The following is a 25,839-nucleotide window of genomic DNA, read 5'->3' as shown; positions in this document are numbered from 1 at the left end:
TAACCTGCTACCTACAGAACACCTTCACTTTCATTAACATTCTTATATTTACAGGTCGCAAGTCTTGATTTGTTTTGTTCCGATAGGCAACTGAAGGAAAATAATTGATCTCATTTGTAATCTTTCTTCTCATGAACTGCAGTGTTGACATATTTCTCTCCATATTGCTCACAATTTACTGTATTGTTTAACTTCTGTTTAATTTTGGTTCTATCTTTCCTTTATGGACTGTCTACAGATAGTCCTTGACTTATGAACACAAGATAGTCCTTGACTATCAGATAGTCCTTGACTTATGAACACAATTGAGCCCAAAATTTATGTTTCTAAATGAAACATTTGTTAAGTGAGTTTTGCCCCACTTTAATATCTTTCTTGCCACTGTTGTTAAGTGAATCACTGCAGTTGTTAAGTTAGTAACACAGTTGTTAAGTGAATCTGGCTTCCCCATTGACTTTTCTTATCAGGTTGCAAAAGGGGATCACATGACTACAGGGCATTGCAACCGTCATAAATACGAACCAATTGCTAAGCATCTGAATTTTGATCATGTGACCATAGGGAATGCTGCAATGGTCATAAGTGTGAAAAATGGTCATAAGTCACTTTTTTCAGTGCCATTATAACTTTGAATGGTCAATAAATGAACTGTTGTAAGATGAGGACTCCCTGTATAGGAATTCTTGTCTGTTTTACCTTGCTTGTTTCTCCAAAATTTCCCTTTCTCTTTCCTATCTCCAAATGCCCTGGATTCTGCACACTATCAGATCCACTGTATTTCTGAGAATTCTAAGGCTGTAATTCTCTGCAAGTTTTAAATCTTTTGAAATAGCTCACCCTGTCACCAATCCCGGGTTAAAAAGAAAATGGAAAAACTGTTTTTCTAGGCCTGCAAAAATCAGGGACATTTAATGGATTATTAAAGCTGTTTTATCCTGTCCAGAAGAATAGTTGTTCTCTCTCTCTCTCTTTTTTTTTTTTTTTTTGCTTTTCTCACCTTTCATTTAAAAAGTATAAAAAACCATTTCATTTTTACATTTTTTTTCTTTTTAAAATATATTCTGCAAAACTTATGGAGAGCTTAAACACTCTTCTCAAATATTTCATGCCCGGTTCTCAGGTTAAATATGGTTGGTGGTTTCAGAGTCTCCATTTATACTTTTTCACTGTTTGTTGTTCTTCTGGCTCACTTTCAGTCACTGAGGCCAAAATGTGTGTAACAAGTTAGGAATGCTTTGAGGTTTGCAGACTTCCTTCCAGCAACAAGGAAGACGCTAGTGTTGCTTTTAACTCGTTCCTTCCCACCCAGAACTCCAGAACATGGAAACTATAATCTCACAGTTGTCTGTGACGTTTCCAGGTCATGACTGTCCTAAAGATGCTTTTTCAAAAGGCAACTGGACTTTGTTTTTCCTCGTGGTTCTTTCATATTACATGCCACCTGTCATGGCTCAGGATTTAGGAAAGGGCTAGGAACATCCTGCATTCTTAATTGGAAGAGGGGGGGGGGAAGGTTTATCCGTTTGTCTTTTTTTTTTTTTTTTTTGCTTTTTAGTCATTGACTAAATTGCAACCTTGGGAGAGGTTTCAATATTCTGGAATGGAACATTATTGCCTGCTTAGAGACATAGAGTAGACAGACAACATAGACAGGAGGGCAAAAGACAGAGATAAAGTTGGCTCTGGATAGTTTTGCCTTCTAGGATAAAACAAGATAATATAGTGAAGATGAACGATAAACAATGGTAGCATATGTCCTGCTAGAACACAATTTAGAATCACGTCACAAAAACTTTATTACCACCAATGGCTGGCATAAAACAACACGATATAAAAATGGTATAAACCAGTTTGGTCTAGTGCAGGGGTGGGCAAACTATGGCCCGCAGGCCACATCCGGCCCGTTGGTCTGTCCAATGCGGCCCACCCCTGAAAAAAAATTGCTGCCATTGGTCTGTCCAATGCGGCCCACCCCTGGAAAAAAATCGCTGCCATTGGTCTGTCCAATGCGGCCCGCCCCTGAAAAAAAATCGCTGGGCGTGGCGTATTGCCCTGTGCCGCGTGGCCCCCAAAGTTGCAAAACAGTGCGGAGCGATCTAGGGGTAGGAAAGAAAAGAAATTTGCAAAGGCCTCGGCTGGGAGTTCGAAATCACCGATCCTCCCTTTTTTTCTGGGGCTTCCAGGCTTAAACTTTGCAAAGGCAAAGCTTGCAGGCTGGAGCGTCTTCCCACCGAGGAGCGGGAAGGGTTCCACCCGGCGGGCGGGGGAGGGTTGCTTGGAGCCACCTAAAGCTAGGCCGCTGCTGGTGGAGCCTTGCCCTGCCTTGGTGCCCCGTTTCCTGGCTCAGCGGTCCTGCTCGGGCGGCACTTTAAAAGCCTGCTCCCAGCACCCGAGCAACTTCCCAGCAACTTTCAGCTTCGTTTTAACTCGCGGGCGCTCGCGCCTGGCCCCGAGCCATGCGGGCGGAGGAAGCCCGCGGGCGGGCGGGCAGGCAGGCTGCTTGGAGGAGGCGACCAGCGGCGCTCCGGGCTTTCCCCTCCGCCGTGCGGTTGGGGCCAGGCGCGAGCGCCCGCAGTTAAAACGAAGCCGAAAGTTGCTGGGAAGTTGCTCGATTTCCGGGCTTCAGGCTTAAACTTTGCAAAGGCAAAGTTTGCAGGCTGGAGCGTCTTCCCGCCGAGGAGCGGAAAGGGTTCTGCCCGGCGGGCAGGGCGGGCTGCTTGGAGCGGGCTGCCGTGCGGCTCGGGGCGAGGCGCGAGTGCCCGCAAGTTAAAACGAAGCCGAAAGTTGCTGGGAAGTTGCTCGGATTTCCGGGGCTTCCAGGCTTAAACTTTGCTCGGGCGGCACTTTAAAAGCCTGCTCCCAGCACTCGAGCAACTTCCCAGCAACTTTCGGCTTCCTTTTAACTCGCGGGTGCTCGCGCCTGGCCCCAAGCTTCGCGGCGGAGGGGAAGCCTGGCGGGCAGGCGGGCGGACTGCTTGGAGGAGGCTCCGGGCTTCCCCTCCACCAGGCACGAGCGCCTGTGAGTTAAAAGGAAGCCGAAAGTTGCTGGGAAGTTGCTTGGGTTTCCGGGGCTTCCAGGCTTAAACTTTGCAAAGGCAAAGTTTGCAGGCTGGAGAGTCTTCCCGCCGAGGATCAGGAAGGGTTCTGCCCGGCGGGTGGGCGGGCTGCTTAAACTTTGCTCGGGCGGCACTTTAAAAGCCTGCTCCCAGCACCCGAGCAACTTCCCAGCAACTTTCAGCTTCCTTTTAACTCGCAGGCGCTCGCGCCTGGCCCTGAGCCGTGCGGCAGAGGGGAAGCCCGGTGGGTGGGCAGGCTGCTTGGAGGAGGCTACCCGGCGGTGCTCCGGCAGCAGCAACAGGCAGTTTCGCCCGGGCTCCGCTCAGGTGTCCGGCTGGGGCTGTCAGGAGTTGCTACCGCTGGCGCAGCTCCATGCAGCTCCAGTCCCGCGTTGCCTTGGGAAGGAAAAGGCAAAACCAGGAGCCGCTGAGCCTGAGCCTCCGGTGCCGCTGCTCCGTTGCAAAGCACCGCCACGGCTCTTCCTTTTTGCCTTTCCCTTCCCGAGGCAACGCGGGACTGGAGCCGTGCGGAGCCGCACCGGCGGTAGCAACTCCTGACTCAGGGGCCTCCGAGGGGAGGGGAAGGAGGAGAAGAGGGGGAAGGGGGGGGGGCGATTCCCAAAAAATCTTGTGCTGACCCGGCCCGTCTGTCAAATTTTAAAAGTCAATGCGGCCCCCGAGCCAAAAAGTTTGCCCACCCCTGGTCTAGTGCCTAAGGCTCTGATTAAGAAAACATGAGTTCTAGTCCTGCCCTGGGCATGGAAATCAGCTGTGTGACCTTGGGCCAGTCACTCTTTCTCAGTCCAACTCACCTCATAGGGTTATTGTTGTTGCAGGGAAAATAGGAGGAAGGAATATTAGGTATGTTCACTGCTTTGAGTTACTTATTAAAACAAAAAATGAAAAATAAATAAAAGAAAAGAAACAAATGCAAAAGATGCAATGTGGGAAAAACAGACGTAAGGACCTATCATAGTGAATCTAGGCCAAAGTAAGAATCAAAAATGGATATTTTTACAAAAACTCCCATATATAAATAAGAAAGGAAGTACAGTAAGTAAATAAATAAGAAAGGAAGTACAGTAAGTAAATAAATATAAATACATAAGCTTACTAGCTTCTTAACAATTTAAGAAACCCTTTGGAACCTGCTTACTGCTCTAGACTTTGAATAGAGATGGAGCAGCTCATTTGGAAGAAACAGCACATAAGTGATTGACTCCCTAATCTGAAGAAAGAGTATTTCAATGCAATTGTTTATCTGTAATATTTCTCTATGATACATAGAGTTTCTAGGGAGTGTCCAGGCTTTCTCAACACATATAATCTCTGCACTAGCAAAAGATTTTTGATTCATGTTTGTCCCAGAGATGGTATTCAGCAGGTTCTGACCAGTTCTGGAGAACCGGTAGCGGAAATTTTGAGTAGTTTGGAGAACCATCAAATACCACCTCTAACTGGAGATTTTACAGTATCCTTCTCCTGCCACGCCCACCAAGCCACGCCCACAGAACCGGTAGTAAAAAAAATTGAATCCCACCACTGGTTTGTCCTATGTTGTCAGTGGTGCGATTCAATTTTTTTTACTACCGATTCTGTGGGCGTGGCTTGGTGGGCGTGGCAGGGGAAGGATACTGTAAAATCTCCAGTCAGAGGTGGCATTTGCCGGTTCTCTGAACTACTGAAAATTTCCGCTACTGGTTCTCCAGAACAGGTCAGAAACTGCTGAATGCCCCCTCTGTATGTTATCTGTGTTGTCCATTTATTATGTCCCTAACTGCAGTATAATTTGACTCGGGAGAGGTGTCTTTGTGAGTGGGTAGGTGGTCAACCATATATATGTTGCTACTATTGAGAGCATTGTTATACAGTAGCTAATTCTTGCATGCCTGGCTCAGGAATGTTTGCTCCTTTGTATGTTGAATCTAGTAGGATTCTTAAACCAAATATTTGGGCATTTTGTCACTGAAAATCAGTATTATTATTTATCTTTATTTATTCAATTTCCATAGCCACTAACTCACCTAAGTAGCTCTGGGCTGCGTACAATTTTAAAATTATAAAACAATTTAAATAATCTAAAAAAATATTACAATAATAAAAACATCCACAAAATAAGTATAAACAGCAGCTGTGATGATTAATCAACAAATAGTAAAGTCAAGTAATAGGGCCCTGAACACATTTCAGGCCCCATGCCTGGTATATAGCCAAATGCTTTGCAAAAAGCCAACAGGGTTTTTGTAATCAGAGTGGCTACACAGAAGAAATGGGATGCATGTGGGCTAGCTACTCCCCTTCTGTTGTCATGCATTTTATATATGTGGAAATGTTAAGTTTAATAAATAAAACGTGGTTGCCATAATTCTCCCTCACAGAGCCAGATGAGGCATAGGGATTTTTTTTCTGGGGTCTTTGGGTCAGCCTTGACTCCCTGCTATTGCCTGGACAAGTCTCTGCAGGTTTTTTTAGCAAGATTTGGTTTATCGTTTCCTCCTTTCTCCTGGGGCTGAGAGAAAGTGAATGGCCCAAGGTCACCCTTAGGCACCTTTGCACCTAAGACAGGACTGCAACTCATGGCCTCAAGGCCTACCCTGGTGCTCATCAAACTGGCTCACCATATGAGATCATATGATACTGATATTTAAAGAATGCTGTTGGTTACCAAATTATTTAACTCCAAATGAAGGTTCTGATAACTACCTAAAAAAATCCATTGTAGTTTTGGATTCAGATATCTGAAGGATATTTCACATATTTATATGGGCGGCATTTTAGAGAATAGGGTCACTTTTAACCCCACTCTGGATAATGTGACTGGGCAATGCTTTTCCCAATATAAGTTGTCTATCTATAGGTGCCTCATTTAAAAGTGAAGTACTTGCTGGAATTCTTGTGTTGTAAATTTCATTAGAAAGGTTACCCAGATGCTAATAGATCTCGGGAAGCAGGACGCTACTATACGTCTAAATATTTTGTATTCTTATTTCCTTTGTAGTATCTACAGTATATAAACCTAGGAGCCCTTGATCTTCATATCTGCCATAGATGTCTATAGACTCTAAGAGGGAAGATGGCAGTTTGGCTCACCGAGGAAGGCACTGACTGTTTATAAAGCCTTGTTCTTCCTAGCCTGTATGTTCAGAAGAGATTTCTGTACAAGGAAAGAGGTGCCTAATTCTGAACCTGAGTTGATCTTAGAGTCAACATGGATACCCTTCTACCTCCTCTGCCTTATCTTGAAAACAATCCTGATTTGGATGACTTGTTATATTGACACTTGGCTGCTATAAATTCCTTGCCTAAGACTTTTTCTTGAGGGAATTGAGTGAGATACAAAATTCTGGTTCTTTTCTTATGGTAGCCTTAACCATTGTCAATTGATGTTCAATCAATCAATCAGAATAGAGCTGGAAGGGACCTCGGAGGTCTCCAACCCTCTGCTCAATCAGGAGACTTTATACCATTTCTGATAGGTGGCTGTCCAGTCTTGTGGTGTTTTAATGCTGCCTCTCAATCTTCTTCTAGGTCTGCTTTGTGTTCTTTGATTTTCTCCACTTTTTGTATATGCCTTGTATGGTATGGATTACCACAATATCCTCTCCAGGTGAGCAACCCACTTTATTTGCTGTTTTTGTATGTAGTTTAAGATTGGATTTATACCAGTTCTTTCTCTTATGATCTCATTTCTGATTCTATGTCTTCTGGTCACTCTATCAGCTTTCCTCAAACATCTCATTTCTATGGTGACTAACTTTCATTTACGTTTTATTGTAAGTGTCCATGTTTGACACTGGTAACATAAAGTGGCGATGAATATGCTTTGTGTGAGGTGCTTCTTTGTACTAATCGGCACTGTCTTATGCTGTAGGAATGGAGCCAGCTGTCTTAATAGTTGGTTTGCCTTACCACATCATATGTTAATCTCTTCATCTCATTCGTTCTAGCAAACATTATTAATCTGAATTCTGACCCTTTTTCCTTGGAGTAATGATTTCCTGTCTGCACTACTAGGAGGGAAATCTGGCACTGTTCAGTTGATGTTACACAATGTATTTTGTGTCTAATAAGATGTTCTTTTGTCTTCAAAAACCCTTAAGACCTTCCAAGCTGGAATTAGAAAGATAGGAAACCCTATGAGTTAATATTAGTGCTGATAATTGGGAGCTGCCATTTTAAATTTTTCTTGCATATTATTACTTTATGATTATATTGATGTTTTGATTTCTATTCTTTGTCTAGAGTTGCTTGTGTTAGTTGTGCTTTAGTGGGTTGAGTGATCAAGCAGAAAATAATATCCTAATCAAGGAACTACCAAGGAAAAAATTATATCCCACCCCCAACACTCCACAATTTAACCCTGAGCTACATATATTCCATTTCTTGTAAACAATTTATTGGATATAAAAAGGTATGATTTTAACTCTCTGTTTAAGTAGTTATGAAAGTTTTCTTTTTCAAAGCTAATGTTTCCATACAGCCACTCGATGGCTTTAATTTCCCTGATTTTAAGAAATGGGCAGCCATATATATTGAATGCATGAATAAACACATTTTTTTAAATTTAGTACTTTATTTTATTGATTCTAGATTGTTCTATTCCATTACCTATGGGTTATATCTCAAAGTAATTTAAAATAAAAATATTTCAATAAACATTTCATCTCTGGGATTGTTAAATGACAAATAGTCTATCAATTAAAAATGATAAAAGAATTGTATAGTTCCATTTCTATTTTTCTTAAAAACACACCACCTTTCTGTCATTTAGGAAGGATTATTATTGTAACTTCCTTGCCCACATTGCTACATATTCCCATAAATGTGCCCAGAATGGAAATAGATATAATATTAAGCTTGCAACTTAATGCTAAGATCAGTTGTGCCATTAGAAGAATCCATCAACCTGGTCAGATGGCAGATGCCATGAGTCTGCAGTTATCTAGTTGTCTTTCTTGAGCACCAGTTTCTCCTTCTGCTAGAAGACTATTTTTTTTTGTCATTGAATAAATCTATATCCTCTAAAGTGATCTGCTATTTGACACTAGAGTAGAAGATGTCAGCTTACCTTAGTTTTATAATAATGTCAGATCTGTAGATGGAATGAAAGAAGTTCTCTCTATTGTCCTCACCTCAAAAGATGGGATGTCTTGTTCTGGCTCTGCACAAAGGAGAAGAACAAGAATTGGATATCTTTTAGGGCAGGGCTGTCAAACTTGTGGCCCACGGGCTGGATGTGTCATGCGCTGGCCACGCCCATGTCCTATTTAGCAAAGGGGGGAAAAGTCCCCATACGTCATATGATGCCACCATGATGATGCAAGTTTGACATCCCTGTTTTAGGGTCTCCTTTATTTATCAATCAAATTTGTATGACTGACCATCTCACAAATGGGAAAACTAAATGAAAATGTTCTTCAAAAACCATTAAAACATAAATATAAACAAGTTCATGAGAGAAGGCATCAGAATCTTACTCAGGACACAACCAAGGTATGGGCTCTCTGTTGTCTGGGGATCCCCAGGCCTGTTGAAAAAACTATGTTTTGAGAGAATTGAATGATTTTGCCTTCCAAAAACATCCTCCCCCCAACACCCTACAATTGTTACTCATACTTCATGATGCAAAATTCAAGTGAAACAGAGCAGCTGCTGTTTCAAGTTTATGGATTTTCTACCTACAGTTTATTATGAAGAAAACTTTCCAGAGAGTATTTGTGAAGTATTACCTTCAGGAGAACTCATGGTTCTCATGCCATCTCCTGGTCTTTAGGTGTTTGGCTGCTCAACCTCAATGGACTCTTTCATGACCCAAATCACAAAAGGAGAAGGACGTATTTATTTATATACCCAGTTATAATTTTTGGAAGTCTTGCTAAGCACTGTCTGCTTCAGCTGAGAACTTTTTAAAAAAATTCATTACCTGAAAAAATGTAATTGAAGCTTTTGGAATTGTAACAGAGGCCTTGTTGCCTGGAACAATCATTCTGCTGTCGAACGATAGTCTTTCCCAGCAGTTGTTAATTAATTATATATGGGATAGACTCAGTCAATCCTAGATTGTAATATGCACCTGACATATGAGAAGTCGAAGTGTACATACTTTCCACACTATGATTTTCCTCACGCGTATAATTTGCCAGCATCTTTCTGAGAACTAAATATGTAATTAGAAAGTCAGAGATAGAGTTGAAAGGGTTACCATAATATTCTGAAGCCAAACTTGGCTAATGTCTGCAACATAAATAAATAAAAAAAAAGACAGGACAGCCTTACAATAATTTTCTACAGAAACAAAGGAGACATTTGAAATCCTTACTGTAAATTAAGAGCCTTGTAAACATGTAACCATTCTATGCAGTATATCAATACCTTAAAAGATTCTAGTTACAATCCGAGCCTTCATACAAATTCTAAGCTGAACATCCTATTTATCATTTTGCGTGCTGGTAGGCACTTCTCTTTTTCTCTTGCATGAGAAGATCTGGGTCAGGCTGAAACACAGTTAGTCTGAAACCAGCGTTTCAGGTTCATTATTTTAACCCCACCTACTTTCATGTGATTGGATGAAGAATTCTTCCAATTGCCTGTAAGATGTGAAAGTAGCTAGGGAACCAAAGAAAACTCAAAGAGCTGCTTCTACTGTGCTAAGGAAACCGTACTCATATATCTAACATAAAGGAATAGCAGCAACATCTTGCTATAGACAGCATGACCAGGAATGCATATCATCTACATCGATCTCTTTAAAGTAATGCTTCCAAGCTGCTACTTTGGGGAATGCAATTAGACAGAGGCAGCATCAAATGATGACAAGCAGGTAATTATGACTGGTTTTATAATGATCCCCATATAGTCCTATAATACATTGAGAAATAGACAAATCCAGAATTATAACATGATATCTACTTTAAGTTGATAAAGTCTGTTGCCTAGGAATGTGGCAAAAATATATGCATCTGGCAGCAACATTTTTTTTAAATAAAGTAAATTGAGGTTGCTAGATGAAGATGAGCTTGAAATTAGTAGGGATAGCAGGCCTTCTTGTTGCTAGAATGTATAGTTTAGGGATATTTTAAGGAAGAAAACTATGTACTGTAAGCCATTTGAATCCAGTTTGCTGCATTTACACAAATATAACTCTGCATGGAAAGCCACTTATTTCTTTCAAGCAAGATTGAACTGGAACAGATGAGGAATTTAAAAAAATGAGTTATGTATGTTTTTTCATTGTTTGCTTTTTAACTGTAGATGACTTGGTTTTTAATATATTAATTTATAGTCATAAATTACTATTATATATACTATTTTCTGTAAGTGTGGGAAACCTTGTAAGAATCTATTGTGTGTAAAATTGTACTTTGGAGATTTTAGTCAGCTTATTCTGAATTTGCAAATATTTTACAATTACATTATTTGGAGATGTTTGTTTAATTAAGGAGAAGCAAGTTTTCTCTGGACCAAGCATATTAGAATTGCTCAGGTTGTAAAGTAAGTGAATATTATTCATTTTATTATTCACTCATATGGTTTAACGGAAGCCATCACCTAAACAAGCAGCCTTTGATTGTCCGAGGGTCCGCTAATATGATTTTAATTGCTTCCAGAGGAATATTTCAGGCCAAAGAAATAACCAGAAGCTGTGTAAAAGCGATAACTCTTTCTCAACAAAAAGTTCAAAGGGGAAAAAAGGCAACAATTTTAACACAAATTAAATTCCATCTAGACAGGGCAAGTTCCTGTGTACTGCAATATCATCAGAATATGTGTTTAAATATAACTTTGGATATATTTTCTGATTTTGTTTTATCTGCCACAAAAATGTAAAGTTATACGCAGCTTTCCATATGCAAACAATCAAATACGAGAATAAAATAATTATTTTGAATAAAAATGTTTTATAATTGCCTTTTGATAAAAACCTTATGAAACCTTACAAAACCTCAGGGGATTTACTAAAGTTTTTCTACACAAGTGGAATTAAAATTCTTTTAAATACAGCTGAAGATACATACATACCAGAAGAAATAATTCTGGGGCTCCCACATTTTGTCTGCAAAACTTCAAGCAACCTGCAGTAAAAGCCAACATTTGGAATCTTCTCTTTGTCTCTGGTGCTATCTGGTGGCTGTTGGGAGTATTGCAGCCCAGATGTGGTCACTGTGCGAAAAGGTACATTATACAGTAGTCCTTGATATGTTCCCAAGTTTGCTACTGATGAGAAACAGAGTTGAATAACAACTGCTGAAATGGCTAGACATCTGGAAAGAATGTCATAAGTAAAATGAACCTTTCCAACCAATCTAATCAAAATAGATTTTGTCCCTTCACAACACAATGAATGTTTAAAATGACCAATTACAGGTAGTCCTCTACTTACAGTGGTTCATTTTTAGACCATTGAAGTTACAATGGCAGTGAAAAAACTGACTTATGATTGGTTTTCAAACTTATGACTATTACAACATCCCCAGGGTTATGTGATCAAAATTCAAATTCTTGGCAACGGATTCATATCTATGATGGTTGCAATGTCCTGGGGTCATGTGATCATCTTTTGCAACCTTCTGACAAGTAGAGTCAATGAGGAAGCCAGATTTACTTAACAACCATGTCACTAACTTAACAACTGCAGTGACTCACTTAACAAATGTGGCAAGATATGTCGTAAAACAGGACAAAATTCATTTACTATTTCACTTAGCAACATAAATTTTGCTCTCAATTGTGGTCGTAAGTCAAGGATTTCCTGTGTGAGAAATATCATCACACTGCTACGTTACTGAGGCAGAAATGGTAGCAATATTAATTTGCCAACATTAACATTCTGATTTCTGAATTTTAACTTCCTTAAGAGTTGTTACTTCTTGGGAACTTTAGCTGTGATTTGGATTTGTTTTATTTGAACCATTCTGGAAAACATTAGATTCAAAGTCAGACAAAATATCTAAAATTAAAGGCATGTCCTCAACACAGAAGTAGTAATCATCAAACCACAAGAGATCCAGATGTTATTACTTTGTTTTTCACTCATTCTATGTAGCTTAAAGTCAGATTTTGGGGGGTAATTAAGTTAATCTTGTCTGGGTAGTGAAGAGGCAGACTGCGATCCATTTTGGTTTATCATCATTCAAAGCCATACCGTGATTGTGGTGAATTTGGCAAGGGACCGTGAGGTAAAGCTTTCATTTTTTTTCTGATGACATTCTATTTGGCCTCTCTTTTTGCTTGCTTTTCACTACCTTTTATACAGTAAATCTGGTACTAATTGGGAAATAAAAGATGAAGTGGTAGCATCTGTAAGTGGAACCTTTGCCTGTGATGGATGCTCTGTGGTTCCATGGGTCTCAAAAGTCTTTTAGGCAAGAAACACTTTGGCATAGTTAATGCATCATCTATATAGGGAAATGTAAATAAACCAGTTCTGGTGTTACATAAGTAATTCCAGTATTTAAGGAATGCTGCATAGCTCAGAGAATGGTAATTGTGTGGGGCCACACAAGGTGAAATTACATCAATCTTAATAGTAACCCTTCCATCAATATACCTGACATTCAGTTTTTTTTCCTTAAAAGTGTTTGACTTAGCTTTTTACAAATGCGTTATCATTTAAGAAACTATTAAGACTTGGAACAAAATCAACTGGGAGACTGCTATTAATGTTTCCACTTAAATCAGATCAGCAGTGGAGGGATACAATGTGCATAAGAGAATTGCCTACTTAATTCTATCCTTTTAAAAAGTAAAATTCTGTTACTGTAATTTTCATGTAACAGCTATAATTCTAGTTTTATAACCCCTTAAAATTTTTATAAAAGTATATTTGATGCACATTGAAAGATATGAATGATATTTGTTGCAGCATTCTGTTCTACACAATAAACATTCTTCCAGATTGAATGGAGACTAAATGTGATGCTTTTTAATCCCATTTTAAGCAGTGTGTAAAATAATTTGTGGATTATATTCCATTAGTGGTGCTAATAACCAAATGCAATCACTTAGTTTAGAGTCAGTGAATTATGAATATTTAATCATGTCTTGAAACTGCTGAAAATGTCACCAGTCAGTACGAACATTTTCTGTATCCTAAAGAAATCAAACAAAATAGAGGGGGAAATCTCACATGTTAAGTTAAAATTAAATATAATTTTGGAGAAAAAAACAGTGCATGTGCAGTTGTCAAACTATTGTTAAGGATATGTGTGTGTGTGTGTGTGTATATATATATATATATATATATATATATATATATATATATATATATATATATATATATATATATATATATACACACACATACATACATACATACATACATATATATTCTTAAGTTTTCAGGTACTTACATGTATGGCATTCAGCTTTGAACACTATAGCACAGATGAACACTATACAGAAGCCTGATGATGGCAGATGAGATTCTGCTGAAACGTCGCTACAACTTTAAAAGCACAACTGCTATGATGTGGGAAAATACCGAACAAAGCTGAATGCCATATATATATATATATATATATATATATATATATATATATATATATATATATATATATATATATATATTCTTAAGTTTTTGGGTACTTACATGTATGGTGTTCGGCTTTGTTCGGGTATTTTCCCACGTCATTGTATATGTTTTCTGAGGTTCTCGCGGGTATTTGTATGTGGATCTTTGGTTATTCGGGTTTTCTCCGCGTAAGATTCGAAGTATCTAGGCAACGTTTCGGTGAGGTCCCACTCGCCATCTTCAGGCTGGTGCTTTCGGCTTAGTGCCAGTGCAAGCAGTGTGTGACCGGAGCTGCCATCTCTCTATATATACAAGTGGTGGGGGATGGTGTGCTGGGCTGGTTGGCTGTGCTGCAGCCTCTTGATTGGTTGATGGAGTTGATGTTGGTATAATGGGCTGTGTAATGGCCTTTTGTTGTAGAGATATCCTGGATCTTGTGCTGTCATCTCCTGGGTCGTTAGCCTCTTGTGTTTTAATGGCTTGGGTAATGGGTTGTGTGATGGGCTTGTGAGTTCTTTTGTTGTGGTATCCTGGGTCTTGCGTTGTAATCTCCTGGGTCGTTTGTGTTTTGATCTCTTTTCGATTAGCCTCCTGTGTAGTAACAGCTTGGGTAATGGGTTGTGTGATGACCTTGTGAGATTTATTGCTGTGGTATCCTTGGTCTTGTGCTGTGATATCCTGGGTCATTTGCTGTGTTGTGACTTCTTGAGTTCTTGAGGTGTAATTTCTTGAGTTTTCTGATGTGATGTCCTGAGCGGGTGGCTGTGATGTAGCATTTTGGGTTTTTAATATGGCTTTGAGTTTGGGGCCTGGGTCTGTGTTCGTTTGGCTTCGAGTTCGTGGTCGTGCCACATCTTCATGGTGGGGGTCAGTTCGCTTCATGTATGGTTCAGAGGAGTTTGAAGTGGGTACTCACACCCACACAGAAGATGAGACACGACCACAGACCAGAAGCCGCACTGCAGCTGCATCACTACCCACTTCAAACTCCTCTGAACCATACATGAAGCGAACTGACCCCCACCATGAAGATGTGGCACGACCACGAACTCGAAGCCAAACGAACACAGACCCAGGCCCCAAACTCAAAGCCATATTAAAAACCCCCTGAGCCACACATGAAGCGAACTGACCCCCACCATGAAGATGCAGCACGACCACGAATTCAAGCCAAACAGCAAGATCACAGCTCACCAGCTCAAATCCCCCAGTAACTAAGACCAACATGAGCACAACCAAGCCCCCACCTGAACAGAACACACCTCCAGCCAATCAGAACATGGCCAACCCCCCAACCAATCAGAACACAGCCAAACCCCCAACCAATGAGAACACACCCCACCCAATCAGAACACAGCCAAGCCCCCACCCAATCAAGTCACACCCCCACTAGCAGTTAAAAGGAAGAAGCAGCTGCAAGCTCACATCACTCTGAGAAGCACAGAGCTGAAGACAGAAGCCTGAAGATGATGAATGAGACTTCATCGAAACGTTGCCTAGATACTTCCAATCTTACGCGGGAGAAAACCCGAATAACTAAAGATATATATATATATATACATACATATATAAAAAAACTTAAGAAAACATACATACACACACACACACACATATACACATGTGTATACATACATACATACATACATACATACATACATACATATATATATATATATATATATATATATATATATATATATATATATATATATATATTGCAGTACTTGAAGCTAAGTATTTAGAAAATATGTTCCTTGGATGTAACGAACTGTTTAACCTGCATGAGAAGCCTGAAACAGATTGTGCTATTGTGAGTAAAATGATTGTTCAACCATTTGAGACTTGAATAGCACTGGCAATTCCAAGCTGCGACTGCCAACTGAAAATTGGCTCAGCATCAGTGCACCTCCTCTCCATGGCTCCTTTCGCTACTTTTCACTGAAGGACGGTTGAGCGCAACTTTTAACATAATCACAGTGTTTTAGAATGCTTTTGGGCAGAAGATAGTTTTGAGCAGGTCTGAAATTAAACTAATTTGAAAGAGGAATTTGCAGACCAACTTAAAGCCAATGGCAAAACGTAGTTACTGTGTAACTCTATCCTTACAAGGGCAGAAAAATATATAGGTATGAAATCTGCCGCCTCCTGTTCTGTTTGTTTTCACTCCCTGCTGAATGGTGAAGCCCTGACTATGGATAAACAACATGTCAACAGCAATAGGATTAGCTGCAGGATTCTCTTCATCATCTCTAGATTTCTTCCTTACTCCCTTCTCCTGTTCTGTCATAGCCTGAATTGAATAACATCAGAACTAACAAATAATTGAAATTGCAGAAGTTGCCAAATCACAAATATAACTTTTATTTCAGATTTCTCTCTTGGGCTTCTCCTTCTTTTATCAGTACAACAGTGTGTGAGTCCCAGGCTCCTCTATTTCTTAATCAGCAGTCACTGTGGAGGGGTTATTGGCTTGCTATTCCAGCTTTATGCTAAACTGGCAGTGGAAACAATCTTGAAACTCTTCCAATAGGCCAGGCCCTCTTTTGCAGTTTTAACAGATGTCTGGCACATTCCTGCTGCATCCAGCTCTTTAGAAGACAAAAGCTGAAGGCAGGCAAAACTGATCAGAAAGGAAGGCCAGGCACAGATCAGCCTGAATGGCCAGAAGCAGCTGGGTGATGCCACCCCGTTATTGGTTACTTGATCACACCAGGGCAAAGCAATAGACGCAATCTACATAGACTTCTGTAAAGCCTTTGATTCAGTGGTACACGACAAACTACTCCTAAAAATAAAATCCTATGGTATCTCTGGACAACTGAATAACTGGATAGAAGCATTCCTGGCAAACAGACAACAAATGGTCAAAATTGGGAGCGTCCTATCAAATTCTGTACCTGTCAATAGTGGTGTCCCCCAAGGCAGTGTTCTAGGACCAACTCTCTTCATACTCTACATAAATGACCTCTGTGATCATATTAAGAGCAATTGCGTTCTTTTCGCTGATGATGTAAAGCTGTTCAATACCACAGACAATACTGCTACCCTACAAAAAGATCTTGACTATGTATCAGAATGGTCAAACAAATGGCAACTTCAAATCTCAACAAATAAATGCTCTGTCTTACATATTGGCAAAAAAAATCAGAAAATAAAATACAAGCTGAATAGTCAAGATCTTGTTGATGACCCAAGCTCTGTAAAGGACCTTGGAATACTCACCTCTAATGATCTAAGTGCTAGAGCCCACTGCAACTACATAGCCAAAAAGGCATTAAGAGTTGTTAACCTAATCCTACGTAGCTTTTTCTCTGGTAATATCACCTCCAATATAATGGGTGAATCATAATACTGTAGATAGTACAGATCTTGCAGCTGAAATGGATATTGTTGGCTTAAGAGAAAAAACACTCTCTTAGCATGATTCAGCTATGAATAACTTAAGCTGTTTCAGCAATGGGCTTGGGATGAGATGATGATAATATCATGGGGATGCAGCAGAAAAAAGATGCAGCTAGGTTGTGTTTACATCTTGATTAAGTTCAAATAGTAAAATCCCTAGTTGTTCTATAAAATGCAATATATATTCTGTCTGTTTGTCCCAAAGGTGCTTTTTCAAGAGGCAAGTGGAATTTCTGGTTTTCTTTTAAGACATTTAACTTCTCATCCAAGAAGCTTCTTCATCCCTCCCTCTCTCCCTCCCTCCCTCCCTCTCTCTTTCTCTCTCTCATCTAACTCAGGTGTTGTGAAACAGCACTTTGGATTCAAAGGCAAAAAGGCACTTTAACTACATACATTCTGCCTCAGGTTGACATGGCAATGAGCCATACAATTCTAACACAAGATGCAGCTGTTTTTCGGGATAATCCCTGCATGCTCCAAATCATGTTGTGCCTTTGAATCAGAAACATGACATAGTCCTAACATGAAAGCTTACTGCTTTGAGATTTGGACCACAAAACTGCTTCAAAATGGAAAAGATAAGCCAATAGTTGCTTTAAGTTTTTTGGAATAAGAAGCGACAGTCAGCATATGGTCAAAATAAGGCCCTTGTATGACTGAGGTTGGAACTAATGTTGTGTTTTAACTTGGCTCAAATCACAATTCCCAACACAAAATGAGGAACTCTTGGCATATGGTTTTATATCACCTGAGTTAGGATGGGCATCTAACTTCCTTTCTCTAATTCAACATCCTACACAGAGCTCCACTTTCAATATATAAATTGGGGATTTTTGCAGTACAAAAGACAGGGCTTTGCACCACGAGTAAAGGCGTTTGTGAAAGTCATAGTCGTTGGGGTTTGCTCATATAAGTCCTGCTGGAGAAGGTGAACAATGGACTTTAGAATTTGACAGGTCTGTTTTCAAGATGGTGACACTTGCAATTAGTCACACAATCCACAGCCTTTTTAATAGAATGGCATGTTTGTGAGAGCTAGAAATACAAATTGATAGAAATATACCCCTGCCACTGATTGATATCTTGTTGCTGGTCAGGCTTTCTTTTCCATGGTGATATGGTATGATACTCTCTCCCAATTCAATTTATTTATCTTCATCATTGCTCCCATTCTCTTCTAAATATCTTTCAGTTCTTTAATTTATCCAGATTTCCATTCTGTTTTTCCCCCTTTCCTTTCCCAAGGTATTCCAACCTATTATTTTATTTCATACACCCTTATTTTACAATTTTCCTGAGATTCGCCCCCCCCCCTCTTTCATTCATTGATGCCTCCTGAAAAGCATCCGTTCTTTACTACTGGTTTGCTTGCATATTTTACTGTGCTACTAATTGTAAGGACTATAATCACCACGAGGGCCTGTTGTCTCCTTTTGTACTTCTTACGCAACAACCCACACTATCTGGCTTTGGCATGCTTGATGGATTTCCTCTTATTAGGGCAGATTGAGAACTGAAAAGGATTGGGTCAAAAGGAGACTGAGGTCAATCTGTCCTGTAAAACTTATTAGAAGAGTGATGTTATAATTAAAAGTATGCTTTAAAAAAAAAAAAGCTATTTGGCTCATGGACTGACCTCACTTTACCAGAAACTTCATTTTGTTCTGATAAAAAGCATATCTTGCATGTGCATGTAGTATTTGCATGCATTGCAGTAACACGGATTGTAAATATGCCTTCCCCTCCCTCCATTTAATATTTATGAATTTTAACAGGCTTCATTCTCCCTCCCCAAAGAAAGTCCTGTGAACCAGGCAGCCTGCAAATAATTGTAATAAGCAATAATATGTTCATATTACTGCAAGTACTTGTCCTGTGCTGATCAAAAATATTTTTGTTTTTCATATGTTATTTAATGGAAGCTTGAGATTGGATATAGGAAATGTATCTGAACTAGCTATGCTCCAGAAGAGCAGGGGGTGGGCATGTATGTTTGGTGTAATTTAAAATGAAATCACCTTTCCTCTTACCAGGCATTTGCAAGAGTCATATGTTCTGCTTTACTGGTGAATTATAGGGAAATCCAGATAGAGCTACATATCCTGTGTAACATCAGGAAATCTAGGATATCTCGGGAGAGGGAATTTAATCTCTCTATAATTATTTTAATCAACTATGCTCCTTTCCCTTTGAGGGAAATTTTTAATTTCTTGTATTATCTAGAGTCATGGATATAAAATCCTTTTGTGTGCATCTTTGAGTCAGTATCAACTCCTGGTAACTTCCAGGACAAGTTCCTGTAAATTTCTTGGTAATTTTTTGTAGAATAAATTTGCCATTGTCACCTTCTTCCTAAGGCTGAGAGAGAGAGGGGGACTGGCCCAAGGTTACCCAACTGGCTTTTTACCTCAGGCAGAACTAAAACTCACGGTCTTCTGGTTTCTATCCTACTGCCTTAATCACTACCTTCATTCCCATAGATAAAATGATGGAAACTGTGTCAAAGTGCCAGCTGAAGTATCTACCACCTCATAAAGTAGCCAGTCTAGATAATTATCTTTCCTCCTTTGAGGGAATTAAATAAATATACATGATTTGTGTTCTACTGTTCAGACTTCATCTCATGCATCTCTCTGACATCTGAAACTTTGCTTAGATACAATAAAAATATATATCCCCATCCTCCCCCCACCCCACTCTTATTTGCTTATTCTTAATTTTATTAATGGGTTTTAAATTCAAATATAGCCAAGAAAATTTTACTTTTTGTTTTATTTCAAAGAAATGAGGAAAGGAATGTGTGCCTCTGTGTGTATGTACGTGTGTGTCATCCATGTATAGTTTGTTCCAGTAGCGTATTGTCCCAAAGACGCTTTTTCAAAAGGCAACTGGACTTACTTTGTTTTTTCTTTGAAGACATTTAGCTTTTCATGCAAGAACCATCTTCAAAACTTTTGGGGGAAAAATGCCTTTGTGACAACCATGACCTGGATGACTGAGAATATCCATAGACATCCAGTAGCCCATTCTTCTTACAAGTGAATGGGTATGTAAAGCAAAGAATCTAATGTTCACATAGGAAGCCAAACCAACTTTCCCCATTCTGATATCCTCTAATTATGCTGACAACAGCTTCCATATACTATTTGAGAAGATGGCTAAAAGCTAGTTTTGTTAGTTTAAAAATCCAGCAAAACGGAAGATCCTCACTTTTGAAGTCTTAACCTCAATATTTGGAGTCCTGATCTGTTTTGTTTGTGAGGTTTGCAGAATGAAAAAAAAAGCTAGCTTTTCTGTGGTAGAGAGTGTTTTATTATTAATTCAGTCACTTGGTAATAAAGACACTATTGTTTCAAAACTTTGCCTCTGCCAAGTAACACTAGCAACACAGTAGCTGAAGGCTTCCTGCTTCATTTATTTATTGGTTTCTTACAAAAAAAGGAATGACTATACATATAGCATTTTTACCCTTTGTGATAATTTACAAGAGAAGTTATTATGCCTCTTAAGTGGAATAGTCCCTCTTTGTGGCTGTACACAGAGAATTGTTTCTTTATTTGGTTTTTTAAAATGGCTAGTCCAATAAAGAACTTGAAGAACACGTAAGTGATCATTCAGACTAGCACAATGCCATTACACTGATGGAAGTCAGATTAATAGGCCAGTGTGAAGTTTCCCTATGGGTGATACACACTAGGATGTACATTGATGTAGTTTATGAAGCATGGTAGAACTCATACGAGATACACTAAAGACAAAACATACCAGAAAATCTGCTTTAGAAATAGTTCTGGACAAAAAGATGGAAGTCTGAAAACAACATTTTTATGAATCAGCTAATAGGCAAAGAAAAATGGGCTTTTACTGTAAATATTTAGCCAATTTAGAATTGCTTGTAGCTATAGTTTACTCTATGTACACTATCCAGACTCACTGTTGTGAGTTGAACAGCTATATAAATTATTTAAATCAATGAATTAATTAGCAAAATGCAACAGCATTTATAAAGGCCTTCTTAAATCCAGTTGATTATTGTACATGTAACAGATTTTTATCACGAATAATCTAAGTTCATTTGCTCTCATTGATTCAAACATGACTCAGTTGAAAATATGCAGAGTTGGATAAGGTTAATTCAGACCATACTTTGTATAGCTCAGTGGTCGTCAACCTCAGGGACCACCAAACTCATAATTTTAAATCCCGCGGACCACTAATATGAATTTTGACTGACGGTGGCTTGGTGACATTGGTGGGAAAGTCGGTCCCATATTCCAGAGCTGCAGTACTCAAAGGACTGGCCCTTTGGTCATCCTGAAGCAGCTGCTCCTCCACCTGGGTGCACCGGCCTGCCATGGACTGGAGAAGCTACTCCAGGATAACCAAAGGGCCAGTCTTGTGACTACTGCAGCTCTGGAATATGGAACCGACTTCCCCACCAAGCCAACCCGTCAACAAGCCACCCTGGGGCATATTTCCCTCCCCTGCTGTTGGTCTTACCTTCCAGTTCCAGCTTGCATGGCTCTACTCAAGATAAAGTTTGTGCTCGGCTGAAGGGTGGGGGCCAGCGGATGGGTGGGCCATGTGGGTGGCTCAGCCTTGTGTTCACATGCAGCATGGATTAATTGCTTTGTGGGGAGTGCTTTGGGGGGGACAATTCTCTGTGGACCACCACAATTTTCTTGAGGACCACCAGTGGTCCCCAGCCCTCTGGTTGGTGACCACTGGTATAGCTGTTGGAATAGAAGAATTTCCTAATTAAATTACTTATGCGACTATTATTATTTTTACTTTTCTTGCATTTTCAGAGAACAATCATTTGATTATGCCACTGTATTTAAGTTAAGTTAAAATATGCATTTTCCTTGATACTTGATCTTAGGGTAGCCTAAGTACAAAATTATACAGAAGGACTCCTTCCCCAAGTAATAACATGCTCCTCACCATGTATTTGTTTTATTTTTCAAGATCAGAGATGAATCTTAGCTGATCATAATAAATGCAGTCAAGTTTATATTTTATCTCACTGTTGTAGCTGGCATCTCAGAGTAGCAAAGGATTTTCAGTATATCCTTTTTGAATATATTTATTTATTTAACTTACATTTATGATTGCTATCTACCAAATGCATCCTGGGCAGTAAACAAAAATAAAACAAAACCAAATTCACAATTCATTACAACCTGGAGAATTACAGTTACTGATCTTAATTATTGGGATACATATATTTTTTAACGCTGTGAAAGTGCATTTCTACATACGTAGAATTTTAAATGTCACATCTTGGATACATAAACAACTAATGTTGAAAGTTTATTTTCCATAAATCTGTAAATTATTGAAAACATAGGCACAGCCTACCTTGTTAAAGCATGACAGTCTAATTAAGCCTGCACCATAATCCTGATTAATATAATTCATATCTAATCTACTCTATCCCCAGCCCCCTTCAGCCTAAATATGTGTGTTCTATTCATTTCAAAGGAGCAGCAGATGTTATTTAAAATAATCATATGGGAAATATAGTTTTACACTCAGACCAGACCTTTACTTTGCAAAGTTGTAATATGAAATTTATCTCATCTTTTGAGGTGAGTCAAAAAGTGGATTTTATGTTTAAAAGCCACTCAAAGTCATGTTCTTTGAACTGGGCAGCTAATCAATCAAATGAACAAATCTGTGAATCATGTACAGAATGTTATAGAGAATTGGATGTATATAGAATTTTCTTGGCTTAAGTTTCTTGAGCAGTCATGACACAGAAGAGATTGTACATCATCAATACAATAATCCCTCTCAAATTACCCTGTTCAGGTTCAGATTATCATGCCCCATTTCTTCACTTGCCAGTTAAGTGGTAAAGTGTTATCAGAGATCTCTTTTATCTCTTAGCCTCAGGTTCCAAATTGTCCAGAAAGACCAGTTATGATTCAAGATCTCATTCTGGTTATGAAAGACCGCATCTCTGATATTTGCTGCAGGGCTGAGCTGATAATTGTCAAGTCTGTGTCTGTTGCAAGAAAAGCAGAGTATTACACATAGCCTCTTAATACACTAATTATTGTCCACAGGTTGGGGGCTAGACAGATTTTGTGAGAAGACGTGACTACATGTGCCAGCTAGGTGTTCTTCATTGATCTGGTATTAGATTAACACTCTATGAAATGAAAAATGGTAATTGGATTAGGGTGCCATTGCAATAATAGAAAAGGATAATATTTTGAATATGCATAACAAGACCTGACTTAGTTGTGAAACAATCTTCCTTCTTCAATCTGCCTTCCCTATTTTTGATGTTTGCACATTTTTGATGCACTGTAGCTTTTATTTCAAAGAAAAACTGGATTTTGTGCTGGATGAGGCAAATCATAAGGAGACATTATTTTTTGTTTGCTGCAACTAATATTTAAAAAAAACAGATTTGCATACAGAGGCACCTCAGTAATTTGTTCTACTTTGATAGGAAATCATTTCCTTTTCAGTGCAACATTAGGCCTGCAATAGTGTGTACAGCATGCTTAACAATAAGAGTATGCTATAGTTTAACATTTCCTTTTTATCTCTGTTGCATGTCACTCTTTACTCTTACGGAGATTGATATTAATATCAAGAAAACATACATAAATATTACAGTAAGCATTTGTGTGTATGGAATATTAGTTCAAAATGATTACAGTTGATTTGGTGAATTTGGGATACATGTTTCCAATTGGAGGCTCTCCAGATGTTGGTTCACTACTACCATCATCCCCAGTCAGTGGTGTGCTGGAACTGGCTTATATTGGCTCATGAGAACTCATTGTGAAATTTTGTTTTTGAAATGTTGTAGCCAGATAAAAGCAGAGTTAAGCAATGATGGCTTAATTTGTTGGCAGCAATGCAGCCTGGTAGTGGCAATAGAGCTGGCAGATCCAGTAAAACATTTATCAGCACACCACTGTAGATTATATGTTGATATAGCATCTGGGGTTGTTGTTATGAGGGTACCAATTTGGAATTGCTAGAACTAGATAATGAGTATAATCTTACACGTCTGCTTAGAAACACGCCCAACATTAAAAGAAATATACATATAAATGCTGCTTTGATGGACAATCTTTTTCAAAGGGGTACTCTGGGTTTAGATGAAGGGGACAAATGTCCTACTACAGTCATGTTTCTCTAAAAGAAAGTACAACTTACATGCAATGGAGTTTTAAAAAAGTTAAACTATAGCATAGTTTTGTCAAACACCTTGAAGCCATCTTAAGAGCCGTGGTGGCGCAGGGGTTAGAATGCAGTATTGCAGGCTAATTCTGCCAACTGCCAGCGGTTCGATTTCACCGGCTCAAGGTTGGCTCACACTTCCATCTTTCCAAGGTCAGTAAAATGAGGACCCAGATTGTTGGGGGCAATATGCTGACTCTATAAACTGCTTAGAGAAGACTGTAAAGCACTGTGAAGCAGTATATAAGTCTAAGTGCAATTGCTATTACTGCATGAACACTTACAACTGTAAGAAAAGCAAAGTTTAGCAAAAATTTTGAACTTCTCTGAAAGCTTAAGGAGTCCACTGCTGGATTTGGTCTGTTCACTTAGCATTTGGTTCTCACATTAGCTAACTAGATTTGGATAGAAATGCAGTGGTGCCACTCAGGATTTTGAGAGATATTGTGACTGTTCTACTGGAGTTTCAGTCATAAGTGGTACCCAGTGATAACGTTGTTGCTGATTTTGTCAATTGTTTTTAATGTCATTCTTGCTGGTGTTTATTACTACATTTCAGGATAGCATATTTCATATTTGGAATACTTTGTGAAGGTCATTCCTTTCAACTGAATGAAACTGAACTATAAGAACAAAAGGAAAAAGACTGAAGAGTCTTTGGTGCTTTCTGAGCTTGCAGATGTTTCATTACCCAAATGAGGTAATATCATCAAAGGTGCTCCTCATTTCAACCCTGACCTACAAATATTCTCCTTTATAGGAAAAAGTCTCTTTGCACTTCTATCATGCCTTCCTTTGCTTGCTTTTTTCTCACCTAAAACATCCTAAATGTTGTAATTTTTCATCAATCAGTAGTTGCTATAGCCCTTTGATCATTGAGGTTTCCATTTTACAATTTGCATTTTCTATAATGTGCAATTTTCCCTACCCTTGACAAACAACATCTCATCCTTATTGACATTTTAGATGCTAATTCAGAGACTCAAGTTTAAATAATTAGATCTCTCCCTGAATGTCTACTTTGTACCTGATGGTGGTGCTTTCATCTCAGAGTTTTTGCTTATACATAAGAAGAAACTGTGGATGCCAGATGCCACTTGCACTGAATGGAATTTTAGGAATGTAGTTAAATATTGATCTTAGCAATTTGTACCTTGATAAGCCATGGGTCATTCGCAGCTGGGTACCAGGCATAATTCTAGTGAACTAGTCATGATGTTTGCTTTACATTTCACATTTTTATTGATTGCATTCTTCTGAGAACAGCTGGATTTTTAAAAATTTTTGAGTAAAAACTATTCAAAAATAGGGTGGTAGGTTCTTTTGTCTCATAATTTTCTATTAAGAAAGGGCATTTTTTTTGCTCCCCCCCCCATTACTTGGTTAAAAGGTACAAGTGTACAAATGCATAAGCCACAAATCAATTCTTGGCAGGGAGACCATAAATTTATGAGTGTTGATCGTATCACACTACCTGTGAGCCTGTAAATCAATCAATGCATGTTCCAGGTAGATTTTAATGTACAGGAGCAATACTCTTGCATGACCTGGAGTGTCTTCAATAATTTTCACTTGATGAAGGGAAATGTAGTGAATGGGGTGCTGACCTTGAAAGAGTTAAAAGAAAGAAAACCATGACATATTCAGATAAATGGGCAAAAATCA

At 39.0% G+C, this 25,839-nt stretch overlaps 1 protein-coding gene across 1 annotated transcript in view; it reads left to right on the top strand.

The window, feature by feature from the left end:
- Nucleotides 1-9,664: 9,664 nt before the first annotated feature.
- The window catches only part of SHROOM1 (shroom family member 1), a 38,620-nt gene continuing 22,445 nt past the window's right edge, over nt 9,665-25,839 (top strand). Inside the window, exon 1 of the mRNA XM_087955356.1 lies at nt 9,665-9,876. The gene's annotated coding sequence lies outside the window, so the exon portion shown is untranslated. The remainder of the gene's footprint in view (nt 9,877-25,839) is intronic.

The sequence above is a fragment of the Notechis scutatus genome, chromosome 2 (assembly GCF_049901735.1).
Source record: "Notechis scutatus isolate UNSWTSFEM ecotype Mainland chromosome 2, rNotScu1.2, whole genome shotgun sequence".
Taxonomy (NCBI): Eukaryota; Metazoa; Chordata; class Lepidosauria; order Squamata; family Elapidae; genus Notechis; species Notechis scutatus.
The sequence above is the reverse complement of the archived record's forward strand: the minus strand, read 5'-3'. Positions and strand labels throughout refer to the sequence as shown.